The following is an 18,333-nucleotide window of genomic DNA, read 5'->3' as shown; positions in this document are numbered from 1 at the left end:
AAAATCAAAAACTTTTTAGGGGATATTAGGAAGAATAATTTCTCATAAAGAAATAACCGAAATTGATAATTAAAAATAAAATTCTAAAATCTAATAAAAATAAAAATTAGTTTTAATAAAAATTAAAAACATAAGATAATAAATAAATGTTTTTAAACATCTTCATCGCTGGATGGTTCACGAGGTGGGACTGGCGATGGGATGTGGAGGTGCTGACAAATCTACTGTAGAATAGCATCAATATTGTCAAATTGTTGCAAACACTGCTGCTCGAATCGAGTGAGGCGCTTAGAGATGTCAGCATATGAAGCTGTCGCATGAACTGGACGAGAGGGTGGTGGTGGCTGAGTCTGTAGGTCCTCGTGCTGTGGAGGGACATCATCAGGAATGTCCTCGTAGGCCTCCTCTTCGGTAGATTGGGCGAGACGATATTGAAGAGGGTAGGTTCCTCGGCGCTTTTCGATCATCCTCATACTAAGCATGCTCGAGATACCTTGTGGAGACATTTGGCCAATGAGGGTTAAGGATGATTCTTGGGCAGCAGTGCTGAGGAGCCCGAAGTGTCGAGCTAACTGAGTAACATAGGGGCTAATGGAGATGACCCCCTTCCTATGCCGCTCCGTCTGGTGCTGAATTGCGAGGGCGATGAAATAGGCAAGGTTAATGACGTGCCCGTGTCATATACACCACAAAAAGTAGGCGTCGTGAGTGTTGACGACTCCAGTGCTCTTTCGTCGTCCTGTAATCGTGTGAGCCAAAATGGCGTGTAGGTACCTCAGAGAGGGAGGCAGAGCCAATGCCTTAGAGCGGCTAGGATTGTAGGTGGTCCCACCTAGTACTAGTGCGTCCCAGCACCTTGAAGGAAAACGATGGATGTGGCAGTTGAGAGCATGTAAGTCATTCTCCTCCTTGAATTCCTCCGTGTATAAACCCAGCGCCGTACCGAATTCTGGGACGCTGAGCTGGTGGACTAACCCGCCTAGGCGAAACTGGACCGTGTTGGGATCATCGTAGTTCGTCATTACGGTCTGAAGATGGAATGTTGAGCATAGTTCTATCGTGATGTCGAGGTATGTTGGCTCGATGATCCCAAAGAACAGTTCCCAAGGGTCAGTGGTTAAGAGGGCCTGAATCGCATCAGCCAACTAAACTTGTTCTACTGCATCCCAGTCGATACAGCGGCCCGTAATTAAAGGTCGGGCCCGAAGTATTTGGTAAAGTTTTTCTTGGGGCCCACGGGGGAACTGTAAGAGAGGGTGACGAATTTCTGCGGTTGGACCCGCGGAAGATGACGCTCCCTTCCTTTTCTTCGAAGTAGGTACGATAGTTTTCTTTCATCGTGAAGACGACATGGTACCTACAATCAAAACCATTAATTCATCTTGAGAAATGATCAAAGTAAAATGAAGACAAATTTTAAATAACAATCATAATTTCAGCAACGACTAAGACTAACATGTTAACCAAAGCAATCAATTGTACGGTATAAAAATGGCAGTGGATTTCATGGAATGCAACATGTTTGACGGATGAAAAATGTAAACACTAAAGGCATGAGTATGTCTATTATTCTAACCATGAATATTTACTTCTAGCTAATCAAATAGAGTAGATAAATCATATAATGAGTAAGGATTTGAACATGAAAAAGATGATAACTTGTTCTATAAATGAAATTTGAGTGATAGAAAGATGAAAATAACATGAAAAATGCATAGTAAAATGATAACTAACATGAAAAATGAGTGCAATTAAAGGGAAAAAAGTAAACAAACGCTAGAAAAGGGAGAATGAGCTGCAAAAATAGAGTTAGAGGCGGCGCAAGGGTGTGGCGGGGAGGCATGCGGAATTGCAGCGGCTAGGGTTAGGGTTTTTGAGTGGGGAAGACAATGAATAGTTTAGGGTATTTATAGATTTTTGGGCACACGGCCAGGTAACACTCCCGTGTTTCCCAATTTCAGCCCGTGTGATTCGCTAATTTTAAATTTGGGAGCGTCTGACATTTAGTCCACGCCCGTGTTCCTTGGGTGTGTGGGTGCACACGGACGTGTCTGGCATTGTTCGCTTCTCCCACGTCCGTGTATGAAGACCCACGCCTGTGTCAATCTAATAGGTTCGACCACGGTTCTTCCACACGAGAGTGTCGCACGCCCATGTTGTTTTGGCAGGCTCGACCACGGCCTTGTCGCATGACCATGGCATTTTATCGCAGCCCGTGTTTGGGGAAATCTTTGCCCTATTTTCACACGGCCCTAAGCACGCCTGTGTTCTTGGCCGTGTCTCTGTATTCAAGAGCTCCATTAGTAAGTTAGGTGTTGAAGACTAAATTTTAAAGAAGTTAATACAGTTAGTGCTCGGGTTACCTCCCGAGAAGCGCTTATTTATAGTCTAAGCTCGACTTACCTCTCCGTTGAATGATCATGGTGGTTTGAGGAGTTTATACTCCTCATTCCTGTAATCAATCTCATCAAAATAAGGTTTTAAACGGGTGTTGTTTACCTTAAAAGTGCCGAACTTGGAATGACTCAGCTCGATCGTATCGAATGGGAAAATGCTAAGTACCGTAAGAGGGATTTCTTCATTCGGTGTGGTAGTGACAATGTGGGGATCTGCGGCATCTAATAAGACTCTATCTCCAACCTTAAGTTGATTTGGAAAGGTATTGAGCTCATTCTGTCGTAGATTCTATTTGTCGGGTGTTCTCGGTTTATGTGTCCGCCATCCATCTAGCTCCTCGATTTGTAGCCTTCGATCTTCATGAGTAGGTACTCTACTATTGCTTGAGAATGGCTCATGTACTTCCTTCAAACTCATTTCCTGCAAAGAAGGTTGCACTATATTGTCAGTTTTAGTAGAATGGTTTAGACGATCACCTTCAATTTCTAATGTGTTGCCGGAATTGCGAGCTTGAAGGGTGATTGTTTTGTCTCCCACATGGAGTGTGAGCTCACCTGTGCCAACATCAATAATTGTTTTAGCAGTTGCTAAAAAGGGCCTTCCTAGAATTAAAGGAGTGTTGCTATCCTCCTCTATGTCTAGAACAATGAAGTCAACGGGAAATATAAATTTATCGATTTTAACTAGCACATCTTCAAAAATACCCCTAGGGAATCTTATAGTTTTATCTGCTAATTGAATGCTCATTTTAGTCTGTTTGGGTTTCCCGAGACCTAGTTGCTTAATCATTTTGTAAGACATGACGTTGATACTAGCCCCTAAATCAGCTAATGTATTATTAACATCTAAACTACCAATTAAGCAAGGAATCGTAAGCCTCCCTAGATCTTTTAATTTTTTCGGTAGCTTATTTTGCAAAATAGCTAAGCACACTGTGTTTAGCTCTACATGCGACGCCTCGTCCAACTTCTGCTTATTTGCTAAAAGCTCCTTTAAAAATTTCATTGCGTTTGACATCTGTGATAGAGCTTCAATAAACGATAAGTTAATGTGTAATTTTTTTAATAGTTTATGGAATTTACCAAATTGTTCATCTGATCGATCTTTCCTTATCGTGTTGGGGTATGGCACACGAGGTTTATATTCGACATTCACTGATTTGTTTTTATTATGACCTACATCACCTTGACCTTTGCTTACCACAGTTTCTTGCCTCGGTTCTGGTTCAGGCTCAACGACTCCTTCGTCCTCTTGAATATTAATTGCGTTGAGCTGTTCCCTTGGGTTGGGTTCAATATTACTTGGCAAGCTACCTTGTGGTCATTCGGAGATTAGTTTGGAAAGCTGGCCTATCTGAGTTTCGAGCCCTTGGATCGACGCTTGTTGATTTTTAAGTTCTATCTCGGTTTCTGAAAACGGGTTTCTGACACCGATATAAACTTTGAGAGTATCTCTTTAAGGTCCGGTTTCTTTTCTTATTGATAGGGTGGTTGTTGAAAACCCGAAGGATGTTGTGGTCTTTGATTTCCTTGATCGCCCCAAGAGAAATTGGGGTGGTTCCTCCAACCTGCATTGTAAGTGTTACTATATGGGTTATTTTGGAGTTGAGAGTTATTGTTACCCATATAGTGGACTTGTTCCTCCTCGATGCTAGTGTTGAAGGGTTGATACTCTATGCACGCTCCTCCTCCATTCGTCTCGCACCTCATTACTGGATGTACCTGAGTAGAACCAAGTAAACCATCAATCTTTTTATTTAGAAGTTCGACAGCATAATAACTGAACTGACGTTATAAACACCTGCTGTTTTAGTTGGCTTAATCCATATGACTTGCCACTGATAGTTATTCAGTGACATCTCATCTATAAACTCATAAGCATCTTTATGTGTTTTATTATTGATGGTTCCGCTAGCAACTACGTCAACTATTTGTCGAGTCGAAGGATTCAGGCCATTATGGAATCTTTGAACCTGTAGCCAAAGCGGTAACCCATGGTGAGGGCACCTTCTCAGTAAGTCTTTGTATCTCTCCCATGCATCGTAAAGAGTTTCTAAGTCCATCTGCACAAACGAAGAGATATCATTATGTAATTTAGCCGTTTTAGCCAGTGGAAAATATTTTAATAAAAAATTTTCAGTCAATTGTTCCCAAGTAGTGATTGACCCTCATGGTAATGAGTTCAACCACTGTTAGCTTTGTTTCTCAATGAAAAAGGGAATAACCGAAGACGAATGACATCATCAGAAACACCATTAATTTTAAATGTATCGCATAGTTCCAAGAAGTTTGCTAAGTGAGCGTTGGGATCCTCATCCTGCAAACCATCAAACTGAACAAATTGCTATGTCATTTGAATAGTGTTAGGTTTTAGTTCAAAAGTATTTGCAGCTACAGCAGGTCTAGCTATGCTCGATTCAGTTCCTATTAAAGAAGGTTTAGCATAATCATACATAGTGTGTGGAGCAGGATTTTGATTAGCTGCAATTGCAGGAGGTAGCTGATTGTCTTGGTTTTCAGCCATCTCTTCGGTTACGGGTTGAGTATCGTCCTCTTGCTCGTTATCTGTGTATCTTAAGCTTCGCCTTATTTCTCTTTGGTTTCTGCGAATTGTGCGATAGATTTCTTCGTCAAAAAGTAGTGGTCCTGATGGGTTTCTTCTAGTCATAAACTATAAAAACCTGCCAAGAGAAAGAAAAAAGTAAATTAATAAATAATAATAAATTAAATTAAATTAAATTGCAAGAAAAATAAATGGCTAAAGTAATAAAAATTTAACGTTCCTAATATTTTAGTTCCCTGGCAACGGCGCCAAAAACTTGATCACGTGATTTTGTGATAGGTTTTAAATATTTATAATTAATCGTTCTTGAAACTAACTATTATCGCGATGTAGGCAAGTGTACCTATCGAATAGTAATATAGTTTTAGCAAGACCGGATTGTCGAACCCAAAGGAACTAAAAGTACTAGTAATGACTGTCTTTTTATTATTTAGCCTAAGAATAAAGAGGTTTTTTTTTTTTTAACTAACTAATTATCTAAACTAAGAATTCACAGAGAATAGAATTGGGGAATTGCTTTTGGGAAAATCTATTGAATTAAGACAATACTTAAGGAAAAATTCACCTAGACTGTACTTGTTATTCTGGCTATGAATCGGACGATTTATTCATTTAACTTGTTCCGTAGAGATCCCTAAGTTATGTTATTATCCCTATTCAAGACTAATAACGTCTAATCCCTAGATTGAATAATTGAGACCTTTCTCTAATTAACACCCTAGGGTTGCATTACCTCGATATATGGATCCCCTTATTAGGTTTCACCCTAATCCGGTAAAATCTTGTCACCCTTATGTCTAGGCGCGCAAACAACTCCGCTTAATTATGACAAATGTACTCTTAGACAGGGTCTATTCCTCCTCTGAATAAGAGCTTATCTTGAATCAGTATCCTGGGATATCAAAACAAGAATTAAGAACACATAATTAAGAACAAGTTAAATATTTATCATACAATTTAGAAAATAATAACAAGATTCGTCTTAGGTTTCATTCACCTTAGGTATTTAGGGGTTTTAGTTCATAACTAAATAAGAAAGCATCTCAGAATAATAAAGAATACGAAACATAAAGAAAACCCAAAACTTCTGAAGGAGAAATTGAGGAGAGATCTTCAATCTTGATGGTAAATCTGGCTTTTGAGATGGATCAATCGGCTTCCTTGGAGTAATTCCTTACTTCCTATTCCGCGTCTTCCTTTTCTTCCTCCTCTAGGGTGTATTTATAGGCTCTGAAATGCCTAAGAGCCCTCAAAATTAGCCTTTTTCGAATTGGACTCAACTTGGGCTCGGCAGGGACACGCCCATGTATGATTACTTTAGGCCGTGCTCGAGCCTACCAAATTGACACGGCCGTGTGGTATGCCCGTGTGAGGAGGTCCAGGCCGTGTTGATTTCGTACTTTGGCCCATTTTCTCTGTTTTTGGCCCATTTCTCGTTCCTTTTGCTCTCCTATGCTCTCCTAAGTATAAAACATGAAATTAAAGCATTAGGAGCATCGAATTCACCAATTCTAATAGGAAATAATCCATAAAATGTGTTAAACATGGGGTAAAAATATGTATAAATTACGGTTTATCAGTCTTCAACTTTGCAGGCCCAGTCAACTAACACAACAAATTCTTTCAAATCTAAAATCCCGACCAGAAGTTTAATATCTTCATTCAACCCGTCAACAAACTGCTTGCACATAATCTCTTTGGTAGAAACATACTCTCGAGCATATTTACTTAACCGCACAAATTCTCTCTCATACTCGGTTACAGTTATACGACCCTATTTCAATTTTAAAAACTCTTTGTGCTTTTTATCCAGAAACTGTTGGCTTATGTATTTCTTCTAAAACTCAGTCTGAAAGAGCTCTCAGGTGACTCTCTCTCTTGGCACTACTGATACCAACGTATTCCACCACTAATATGCGGTGCCCCTCAGAAGTGATATAGCACATTTTAAACATTCATTCTGTGTGCAAGAAAGCTCATCAAACACTCGAATCGTATTTTCAAGCCAAAACTCGGCTCTCTCAAGATCATCATCAACATTAGCTCTAAACTTTTTAGCCCCGTGTTTACGGATCTTATCAACTGGAGGCTTGTTCAATCTTAAAAGCTCTATTCCTTAAGAAGCTAAGCGAACCGGTTGGGGATTAAGAGGGGGTGGAGGCTGTTGAGTAGCTGGGTTTGTTCGGATATGTTGTGTGAACATTTCATTCATCATTTGGAAGAAGGCTTCTTTAGCATCTCCCTCTTCGCTACCCGATACGGGTCTAGATTCAGAAGGCGCTATCCCTTGAGCGGGAGCTGGCACATTACTTTCAACCTCATCAGCTATAGCTCGATTGGGATCCATTTGCTATATAAAAACACATTTTAAAATGTCAGGAGTCAACACACTATCACAGTTTATATATGGCATGTATAGTTAGACTCTCACATATGCTACGTTAGTCCTAGATTCGACTAAATCATAGCTCTAATACCAATAAATGTAACACCCCTCACCCGAATTCAATGCCAAAATAGGGTTACGGAGCATTACTGGACTTACAACACTTTTATACATACTTTTCACATACATTTAATCAATTCATACATTCATCAATCAATATCAATCAATTTTTCCCTAATACAAGCCTACGAGGCCATAAACATGCATTGGGAATGGTGTTGGACTAACCGATAACTTAAGAAACTTTCCCGAAACTTTGAAAAATTTTCTCAAAATAGGGGACACACGCCCGTGTTACCACCAGACACGCCTGGTCACAGGCCGTGTGAACATTCAAAATGGAAGCACATGGTTGTGTCCCAGCCTGTGTCATACCCCGTGTCCAAACAAGTGAGCTTATTGACTTGGGTCACACGGCCAACACACACGCTTGTGTGACTAGCCCGTGTGCCCTAAAAATGGCCATACATGCCCGTGTGAGGCCGTGTGGAGCATACTGACTTGATTTCAATTTCAACACCAGGGGACACATGGCCGTGTACTTGACCATGTGTCATACACGGCTGAGACACACGCCTATGTCTGTGCCCGTGTAGACAAAAATAGGCTATTTCCAAGCCAATTTTTCCACCTAAATTTCATGTACCTACATAACAATTCAAAAACACCAACTCAAGGCATAATAAGCATTAAATTAATCTCATACCAAGCATATTCCATATCATTTCATTACCTATCAAAACAAATCAAAAAAATACCACAATATGCAATCTAATTTCATACTTAAATTCACATATACAATTCAACTAACTAACACTCCTAAATATACATCTTTTAGCTTAATTTCACAAACAAACCAGTGTTCATAAATCATCCATTTAACACTCATGAAATCTATTACCATCAGTCATCACACAACCATCAACCAACTCATTACACAATATATAAACATATATATATACATGATTCAACATGCCAAAATAGACCAAAATATGCCATCACTCATGGCTATTCATACAAACCAAAACATATACATTTACAAGCCAATTCATTTGGCCAAAATCATTATCAAGTCATAACCAAAATGAACAAAGTCCCTATACATGCCATATACTTAAAATACCAAAGTTCATAAATACCAAGAGATAGGTGGATAGTGTAACGATGTCTCTGACGATCCCTGAATTTGAGTTAGCTTTGAATTCACTATAAAACATAGAAAAATAAACGATGTAAGCTACAAAGCTTAGTAAGCTTGTATGACATAAATTCGATATAATCATAAACACATAGTTCAACAATTGATCATAAATATAAGAATTCACATAAACTAACAAACCTATCAATTACTCATTCACAAACTATATACATCCTTCACCATTTCTTTGATTCAAATCTAATATGGTTTATGCACATACTTGTACTATCTCGTACTAATCTCATACACATTCTCGTCTTTCATTTACCCATTGAACCATTCAGAAAATTAGTGGATGTTTAGAAAAACTCGCACACTTAGTGCCAAATAAATAGCCGAAACCGCATCAATCTCACACACTAAATGCATATAAATATATATATAGCAGAAGCTATCTTGTTCTTGCACAAATATATATATCCGAAACTATCTCGATTTCGCACACTACGTGCCCATAATTAACCGAGTTGTCTCCAAACATGACTATAATCTCAAATACACAATTTATACAATATCAAGGCATTTAAATCATAGTTATAACAATGCTTATTACATATGAACTTACCTCGGATGTAAAAATGGCGAATTAGGTCGATTAGTCGATAACTCTGTTTTTCCCTCATCTAACTTTGAGTTTCATTTTTCTTGATCTAGATATATTCAAAATTAATTTATTTAATAATCTCTCTATTCAATTTAATCCAAAACACACATTTAAGCACATTTACACATTTTCCCTAATGTTTCACCACTTTTAGTCCTTATTACACAAAATCACAAATTCATGAAATTTCTTCAATACCCATGATAACCAAATTACCATAATGCCCTTAGTAGCCCATATTTCTCGTTTATTTCGCATTTTCACCACAAAATTTCAACATTTCTCAATTTAATCCCTATTTTGCATTTTCACAAAAAATTACTTAACAAAACTTGTATATCTATCAACAATCATTCATAATCTATCAAAAAAACTTCAAAATACACATGTATTCATAAATGGAATCATTCAAAATATTTAAAAATTTTGCAAAATAGTCCCTAGGCTAGCTAGTACTAGTTGCAACGATCACAAAAACATAGAAATCATAAAAAAACGAATAAAAAATACATACCTAATTGTTAGAAATGAGAATGTTGAATCCCTAGCCCTCTTTTTCTCAAGAAATCGGTTTGGTTTTCTTTTGTGGAGAAGATGAATACAAAATATTTATTTTGTTTTATTTAACTATGATTTTAATTATCATTTACCATATTAACATTAATTATAAACCACGAATTTCATCCATTTAATGTCCAATATTGTCCACTTACTATCAAAATAGTCTAATTACTAATTAAGGACCCTTACTTTAAGGTTCTATAGCTATTTGACACCTTTAGCTAATGGAACTCAAGTTTTACGCTTTACACAATTTAGTCCTTTTTATCAAATTAATCATTTAAACGATAAAATTTCTTAAAGAAATTTTCACAGTATCATCATACCATATTATAAACATTAAAATAATAATAAAATAAATATTTTTACTTCAAATTTGTGGTATCAAAACCACTGTTCCTATTTGAGTAAAAACGGGTTGTTACAGTTTATATGTTTTATATTGAATTATTTATGAATAGTGAATTGTTATAAGTATACATGGTTGCATATCCAACGAAGTTCAACAAATATTGAGTCCTTTTTGAACCTTAGGGATCCGTAGGATACAAATGACATGTCATTAGGGTTACATGATTTAGGTAATGGTCTTGAACGTCCTACCGATGGCTGAGGTCCTGCATGTGTTGCGGATACTCCACAGCTCGTGTGAGCAGCATCATGTAGCTATGTTTTGACCCATAGCTCGTGAAAGCATATCGATCTACAGCTCATGTGAGCATATCGATTTATAGCTCGTGAGAGCATATCGATTTATAGCTCGAGTGAGCATACCGATTCACAGCTCGTATAAGCATATATGTACATGAATTGACGAATTACAGTTATATGAGCTTGCACACTATGTGTGAGCTATCCCAAGTGTCCAACAGTATTCTAAACAGTTCAACGAGGAATATTCTAATATGAAATGGTAAGAGTTTGATACAAACTATTACAAGAACATATATGATTTTACATGAAAAATGTGGTTACATGATATATGGAAAAATGAAATGGATGATACATGTATATGGAACTTGATCAATGGTTATGTTCATCTATGTTTATTGGCTTATATATGTAATTACATGGCTAACATGGTTGGTGTATATATGCTTAGGCATTTGGCCAAATTATATTGGGATATGCTTGTTTACTTACCTATTATATGACTAAATGGTAAGTTAAAATCTATGTTATACGAACTTACTAATCTTAAATGCTTACTTTGTGTTATTTTCTGTGTTTTATAGTGAATTGAAAGCTCATTTGAGTTAGAAGCTTGTCGGAGCTATACACACTATCCATTGGCTCTTTTGGTACATTCGGTTGTTAAATTTTGGTTAAAATGGCATGTATAGGTATATTGCCTAATGTGTCCATGTGTTTTGGTTGTGGTTTTGGCCATTTAACTTGGTGTAACACCCCAAACCCAGCCTAAACATTATGGTCGAATCTCGGAGTGTTACAAAGAAGAGTTTTGAAATCAATCTTATTATGTTAAATTTCTCACGTTTAATTGTTACTAAAAAGAATCCACATTTTATCAAACATATTATTATTTTCGTTAAGGAAAACATTGTTAATTTGCTCTTTGTAAAAGCTGATTTTTGCAACAAAAGTTTGATATTGTTAAAGTTGAAAACCAAGTTTGTATTTTCAGAAAAATATTTGTTTGCGTAAAATCGTGGTTTTGTCAATCATCGCAGCATAAAAGTCAAAACCACATCCAAAACCAAAATTAAAACAAACAGTCCATAGAGTCCTAAAATTACAAAACTCTAAAAAATAACCCAGATTTTAAAAAAAAACCGTTAATCAAAATAGTTCGCGAAGTTGTGGTCACTGCTGAGACTCTGTCGCACTAACCCGCCTATGTCTGAGGATTACCACGTGGGGTATAAAACACCCACCCTACCCTACACACCACATAGTGTCTATACAGCATTTATCAGAATAATTTGCAGCTTGCTACCAGAATAACAATGAATTATTGCCTCACAGGACATTTCCTCCAACAAACAGAACCCACCCCATATACAGATACAAAATACAGAATTAATAGATTTAACATGACCCGCATGCTCTTATAAAATGTCTCAAGTTGGATACAATGTGGGATTCCGTGATGAGGGCACTTCTGTAATAATTCTTTGTACCTTTCCCATGCCTCATACAAGGACTCATCATCCATTTTTTGGACGGTAGTGATCTCATTTCTCAACTTAGCATTCTTGTTCGCCGGGTAATACTTCATGAGAAATCTTTCTGCTAACTCTTGCCATGTGAAAATTGAATTTGGTGGCAATGAGTTCAACCAGGCTTGAGCTCTATCCCTTAGTGAATATGGGAACAACTTCAATCATAATGCATCTCTGGGAACTTCGGCTAACTTGAAATAATCGCTCAACTCCATAAACAGTCTTAAGTGTAGGTAAGGATCTTAGGTAGGCATTCCATTGAATTAGCGCACTGTCTGAAGCATATGGAATATGACAAGTTTCAACTGTTGTGCCTCAATTTCAAGTCTCCTAATACCCGGATTAAGATCATGAAATACTGGCACGACATACTATCTTAAAGCTTTATCCCTATCATCAGCAATAAGGATAGGATTTTGAGTAGGGTTTGCTCCGTTTCCTTGACTCGAATTTTTGAAGCTCATCACTTCGGTCGTTCTCTGACTTGCTTGTCTTTTTCACTGTCGAAAAGTTCATTCAATCTCAGGGTCTACAGGGAGTAAATCAATAATTCAATCAATACTCATAAACACCTGAAATAATCACAGAAAAATTAATTAAGTTAAAATTTGAACAGAAAAATAAACCAAAATGCAAAACTAACAAATTCACAAATAATGAGTTTTTAAAACAGTCCCCGGCAATGGCACCAAAAACTTGGAATAACAGAAATGTGCAAGTGTACACAATTGCAACAAGTAAATGTCGAGTTATCGTACCCACAGAGACTGTGAAAAGAACTATTTATGAATGCTATTTAAAACACTTTGGTGAAGAAAAATATTCTGTTTGAAGAGGGTGATTAAAAAGTAAGATTTTAAACTAAGTAAACTAAATAAATAAATCTCAAATGCACGATTTCAAAATACGATTTTAATCAAGATGACATAATTGTATTAGATTAATTATATTTCTTAACTTAGAATTATTAAACTCATGTTTATATTGTTACAAATAAATTCATAGCAACTTGGTAATTTGCTAACTTATGAACATACTCACCTGCCAAAGTCCATTCATCTATTAACTATATCTCTATGTCAATTCAAACGATTAATTAAATCTAATAAGTATATAAAAGACTACGTGAGGTAACAAGTTATCCCTACCTTGAAACAATTTAATCTCAATAATCTTGCAAGTTATGCAAGGCAAATGTATCGTCAGATACCGTTGCTAATTTAACCCTCAGCTACCTTAGATGATTAAACATACACTGATTAAGTACTATGTCCATTAATTACAATTTCAATCCATTTAAATAATTAATTCATTAGCTACCTCTCAATTGTAATGCAAGAATAACTTAATCATGATTTTACTTAATCAAGCATCTTACTGAGGCCTATAACAACATAAACACAATTTTAACAATTTTAGCAAACGAAATGCAATCAACCTAACACGAATTAAATTCAAGCTAAATTGATTAAATTAACCATTCCAACAACATAAATATCCATAGATATGTTCATCATAACAACAACAAAAATTAAAGAGATAGGGATATGTACAAGAGATTATTTTGATTTAATAAGTATGTATGTGCAATAACATATTTGCCTATTAAGATTTGTTTAGTCGGTTGAATTGACATAGGTATGTAGTCAAGAGATGAATGGATTTTTGTAGGTGAGTATGTTCATAAGTTAGCAAATTACCTAGTTGCCGCGAATTTATTCGTAACAATATAAACATAAGTTTAATAATTCTAAGTTGAGAAATGTAATTAAACTAACACAATTATGTCATCTTGATTAAATCAGCTTTTGCAATCGTGCATTAGAACTTTATTTTATTTTATTTAATTTACTTTGTTTTTTTAGTTTTTAATCACTTTTCAAATCAAAATATTTTTCTTCACCAAATTTTCCTAAATTGCATTCATAAATAATTCTTTTCACAGTCCATGTGGGTACGATAACTTGACATTTACTTGTCACTTTATTACTTGTTACTATTGTGTACACTTGCACATTTTCGTCATTCCAAGTTTTTGGCACCGTTGCCGGAGACTGTTTTAAAAAGTCTTTATTTGTGAATTTGTTAGTTTTACATTTTGGTTTATTTTTCTCTTCAATTTTAACTTAATTAATTTTTCTGTGATTATTTTAGGTGTTTATAAGTATTGACCGAATTATCATTTTACCCCTTGTAGACCCTGAAATAGAAAGAAGTTTTCGACAGCGAAGAAAACAAGCGAATCAAAGAAGGACCGAAGAGATGAACCTTGAAAATTTGAATCAAGGAAACAGAGCAAACCCTGCTCAAAATCCTATCCTTATTGCTGATGATAAGGATAGAGCTTTAAGATAATATGCCATGCCAGTGTTTCATGATCTTAATTCGGGTATTAGGAGACCCGAAACTGAGGCAAAACAATTCGAGCTTAAGCTAGTGATGTTCCAAATGCATCAGACTATGGCCCAATTTAGTGGAATACCTACCGAAGATCCTTATCTCCACTTAAGACTGTTTATCAAGGTGAGTGACTGTAACGTCCCCTAACCCTATACCGTCACCGGAACAGGGTTACGAGACATTACCAGTCAGTACAGTCCAATTTCGGTCATTAATTAAAATAAATATTCACACACATCCTAGTTTTAAGATGTCGTCCCTTTAATGGGCCCTCGCGGTCCAATATGAACAGTAAATTCAATTCGGGACTAATTTAGAATCACTACGAATTTTTAGTAAATTTCAAAATTCATACTACATACCGTTGCCAACCATAATTTACTCATTTCATCAATACTTTTACAACCTAAATGACTCTCATTAAACATCCTGGGTACATGCCATTATCAATACTCAACATACTTTACCTTAATGAATTCGGGATCGTCTTGGGATCTTGATTCAACGTACTATCTTTACTTAACTCGCTTGCGAAACAAACCGTATCTTTGAGTATGGTATACTCAGTGGTATTTCTATAATCCGAACATTTAATAATATAACAAACACTTAAGATCATAATAACAATTACAATTATGCAATTATTTATTCATAGATAAATTTCAACTACTTACCATATAAATTTTATACAGTTCATATAATAAACACAATAACATAATTGTTCAATTCTTAAATAAATCCATTACTATTTACTCCGTTCTTTCACTTACTATTCGGTATAGCTTTCCTCAATTTATTCACAATTCAATATCATTAAACTATATTGAACTATACACTTATCAATCATATTCCATTTTAATTCATTTCAATAACATCAATTTCATTTATATCATATCAACTTACTATCCTCGATAGCTTTCAAGTATATACATACGATTCATATATCTCAAATCACATTTCAATTCATCAAGTGGCATCATATATCATCAATTCGAACTCCAATCATTTCATGAACCTTTGGTTCATATTTTCAATTCATATCTAAATTTTCAATTCTCAATTCAATTTCTTGTTTCATTTCAATAGCTTGATCAATCAAATTTATTCGATTTATCTTTCACTTATTTACCCTATTAACAAACCCGGACTTTGATGGATACAGATTCCAACCTAAACACACCAAGACGGCACATTGTGCCTAAAATGGTACATAGTACCTGATCAAGATACGACACATAAAGTGCCTAAAACGACACACGAGGTGCCTGATACGACACACGAGGTGCCCGATACGACACACGAGGTGCTCGAAATACGACACATAAAGTGCCCGATCGATAAAGCCAAGCAAATCCGTACACTTCCGGATCCTATGGCATGCCAATTATATCCGACTCGGCCCGACTAGTTAATAGGGTATTTCATTCACTTTCTCAATTTAATAATTCTTTCATCAATATCTCATTCCGATAATTACACATATTTACCCATTTTCACAATTCATACAATTTCATTCAATTCAACAATATATTTCAATTATTCACATTAATTCATAATTCAATACAATTCAATTCACTTTTCAATATCAAATATTCAAATATCACAATCTCATATATTCATATCGGTTTCCTCATATTTCTAATCAATATATTTTTCAATATAATATTCATTCAATATTCAAATTTCTACATAAATCATATATATTATATAATTCAATCAAAATAATTTCAATCAATATAAATTCAATAAATTCATCGCATACTAAAATCAATCCATTTCAATTGTAAAACATCATAATTCAATCACTAACAATTGCCATATGTATATAAATATAAAAAATAATAACTAAGTTCGGATTATAGAAATACAAACCGTAATTTTCGAGCTAACTCCCGTTGACTTTGTCTTGTCCTTTCTTAGCCGAGATTTCCGGTACCACATTGACTATTAAAGCTTAAAGCTTCAAATCTTAAATTTTCTCTTTTCTCCCTTTCTTTCTTTCTTTCTTTCTTTTTCTCCCCTGCTCTCTGTTTTGTTTCATTCTGTTTCTATTTCCTTTCTTTTGTTTTTTAGTTTATATAATATAATATAATATAATATAATTAAAACATAAAATATCTTTATTATATAATAATATAATAATATAATAATATATTAAACATAAAAAAATCTTAGATTTTCTTCACGGTAAACCGCCTAAATTTTTACTTTTGTATAATTTCTTTTTAGTCCTTTTTATTTTCTTTTAATCTATAATTCAACTTTTACTCCTTATTCAATTTAGTCATTTTCTTAATTACTCTTAATTAAATTAAATTCACTTAATTAAACTCTAATTAACCACTCATTTTACTTAGTAAATATTTTTAATAAATATTTACGAATCCGCTTTTCGAAAGCAGAGACCGAAAATACACTTTTTCGGTAACGGTAAAATTCGGGTCATTACAGTGACTCTTTCAAGATAGCCAGAGTACCCGAAGACGTATTACAATTGAAGTTGTTCCCGTATTCGCTAAGGGACAGAGCTTGAGCCTGGTTGAACTCATTACTACCAAATTCAATTTCCACATGTCAAGAGTTAGTAGAAAGATTTCTCATAAAGTATTTCCCGCCTAGCAAGAATGCTAAGTTGAGGAATAAGATCACTACCTTCCAAAAAATGAATGATGAGTCCTTGCATGAGGCATAGGAAAGGTACAAAAAATTATTATGAAAGTGCTCTCATTATGGAATCTCACATTGCATCCAACTTGAGACGTTTTAGAATAGTCTTAATGCTCACACGAGGATGGTAGTGGATACTTCTGCTAATGGTTCTCCCCTTTCTAAGTCTTATAAAGAGGCTTATGAAATCATTAAGAGGTCTAATAGTTTTGCAGCACAGCCACCAAATCAATTTGAAAATATAGCCTGTGTCTATTGTGGGGAAGGACATTTGTTTAAAAAATGTCTATCGAACCCAAAATCCGTATATTACATGGGTAACCAGAACCAAAATCGAGGAAGGCAAGGACTGCAATCCAATTTCTATAACCTATCATGGTGAAACCACCCGAATTTTTTCTGGAGTAACTAATGGGCTGAAACCAGTAACACTTATGCCCAACCTAGATCGACCCAGCCACCTATTTTTCCCCCAACAAGTTTAAAAACCAACCTAAGCTGAACCATCCAATGAATTAGAAAATTTGTTAAAGGCATACATGGCAAAGAATGATGCCTTAATTCAAAGCCAAGCAGCTACATTGAAAAATCTGGAAAACCAAATGAGCCAGCTTATTACTGAACTTAGGAACCAACCATATGGAGAATCTGAGAAATCTAGGGAAGGAGCATTGTAAAGCGTTGACATTGAGGAGCAGAAAGACTTTAGAGCCCAATTCCGTCGAAGTTGAGAATGATCTAGCTGACACTCAAGACTCAGAGGAAGTTCAACCAAGTGTTGAAATTCCAATTTCACAAGAACCAGAATTTGCAAAATTAGACAAGGTAACTTCAGAACCAGCTAATTCAGATCAGCTAACAACTCTGTTAGATGCAGAATTACCACAGAAAACAAATCAACCAGTTCTAGTAAAGAAACCTCCACCACCCTACCCTCAAAGACTTCAAAAACAAAAGTAAAAAATTCAATTCAATAAGTTCCTAGACGTACTCAAGCAACTTCATATCAACATTCCGTTGGTTAAATCACTTGAAAAAATGCCGAACTACGTCAAATTCATGAAGGATATCCTGTCTAAAAAATGAATACTTGGAGAATTTGAGACAGTAGCCTTGACAAAAGAATGCTGTGCATATCTTCAAGACAAACTACCCCCAAAATTGAAGGATCCTGGATGTTTTACCATACCTTGCAATATTGGAGCAACATATTATGGTAAGGCATTATGTGACTTGGGTGTGAGTATCAACTTGATGTCTATGTCAATATTTAGGAATTTAGGGATAGGTGAAGTTAGACCAACTACGGTTACAC

The 18,333-nt window shown here is 35.5% G+C and overlaps 3 non-coding genes across 3 annotated transcripts; 2 read left to right on the top strand and 1 right to left on the bottom strand.

Annotated features, from left to right (window-relative positions):
- Window positions 1-4,385: 4,385 nt before the first annotated feature.
- LOC128283271 (small nucleolar RNA R71) lies at window positions 4,386-4,491 on the top strand. The gene has a single exon (XR_008273612.1). It is a non-coding gene; the product is annotated as a small nucleolar RNA R71 (small nucleolar RNA).
- A 7,379-nt stretch (window positions 4,492-11,870) lies between these two features.
- LOC128283125 (small nucleolar RNA R71) lies at window positions 11,871-11,977 on the top strand. Its single transcript, XR_008273466.1, has one exon. It is a non-coding gene; the product is annotated as a small nucleolar RNA R71 (small nucleolar RNA).
- Window positions 11,978-16,980: 5,003 nt separating this feature from the next.
- On the bottom strand, window positions 16,981-17,087 carry LOC128282869 (small nucleolar RNA R71). The gene has a single exon (XR_008273221.1). It is a non-coding gene; the product is annotated as a small nucleolar RNA R71 (small nucleolar RNA).
- Window positions 17,088-18,333: the final 1,246 nt, after the last annotated feature.

This window comes from Gossypium arboreum, chromosome 10 (assembly GCF_025698485.1).
Source record: "Gossypium arboreum isolate Shixiya-1 chromosome 10, ASM2569848v2, whole genome shotgun sequence".
NCBI lineage: Eukaryota > Viridiplantae > Streptophyta > Magnoliopsida > Malvales > Malvaceae > Gossypium > Gossypium arboreum.
This window is presented reverse-complemented; position numbering and strand designations above follow the sequence as displayed.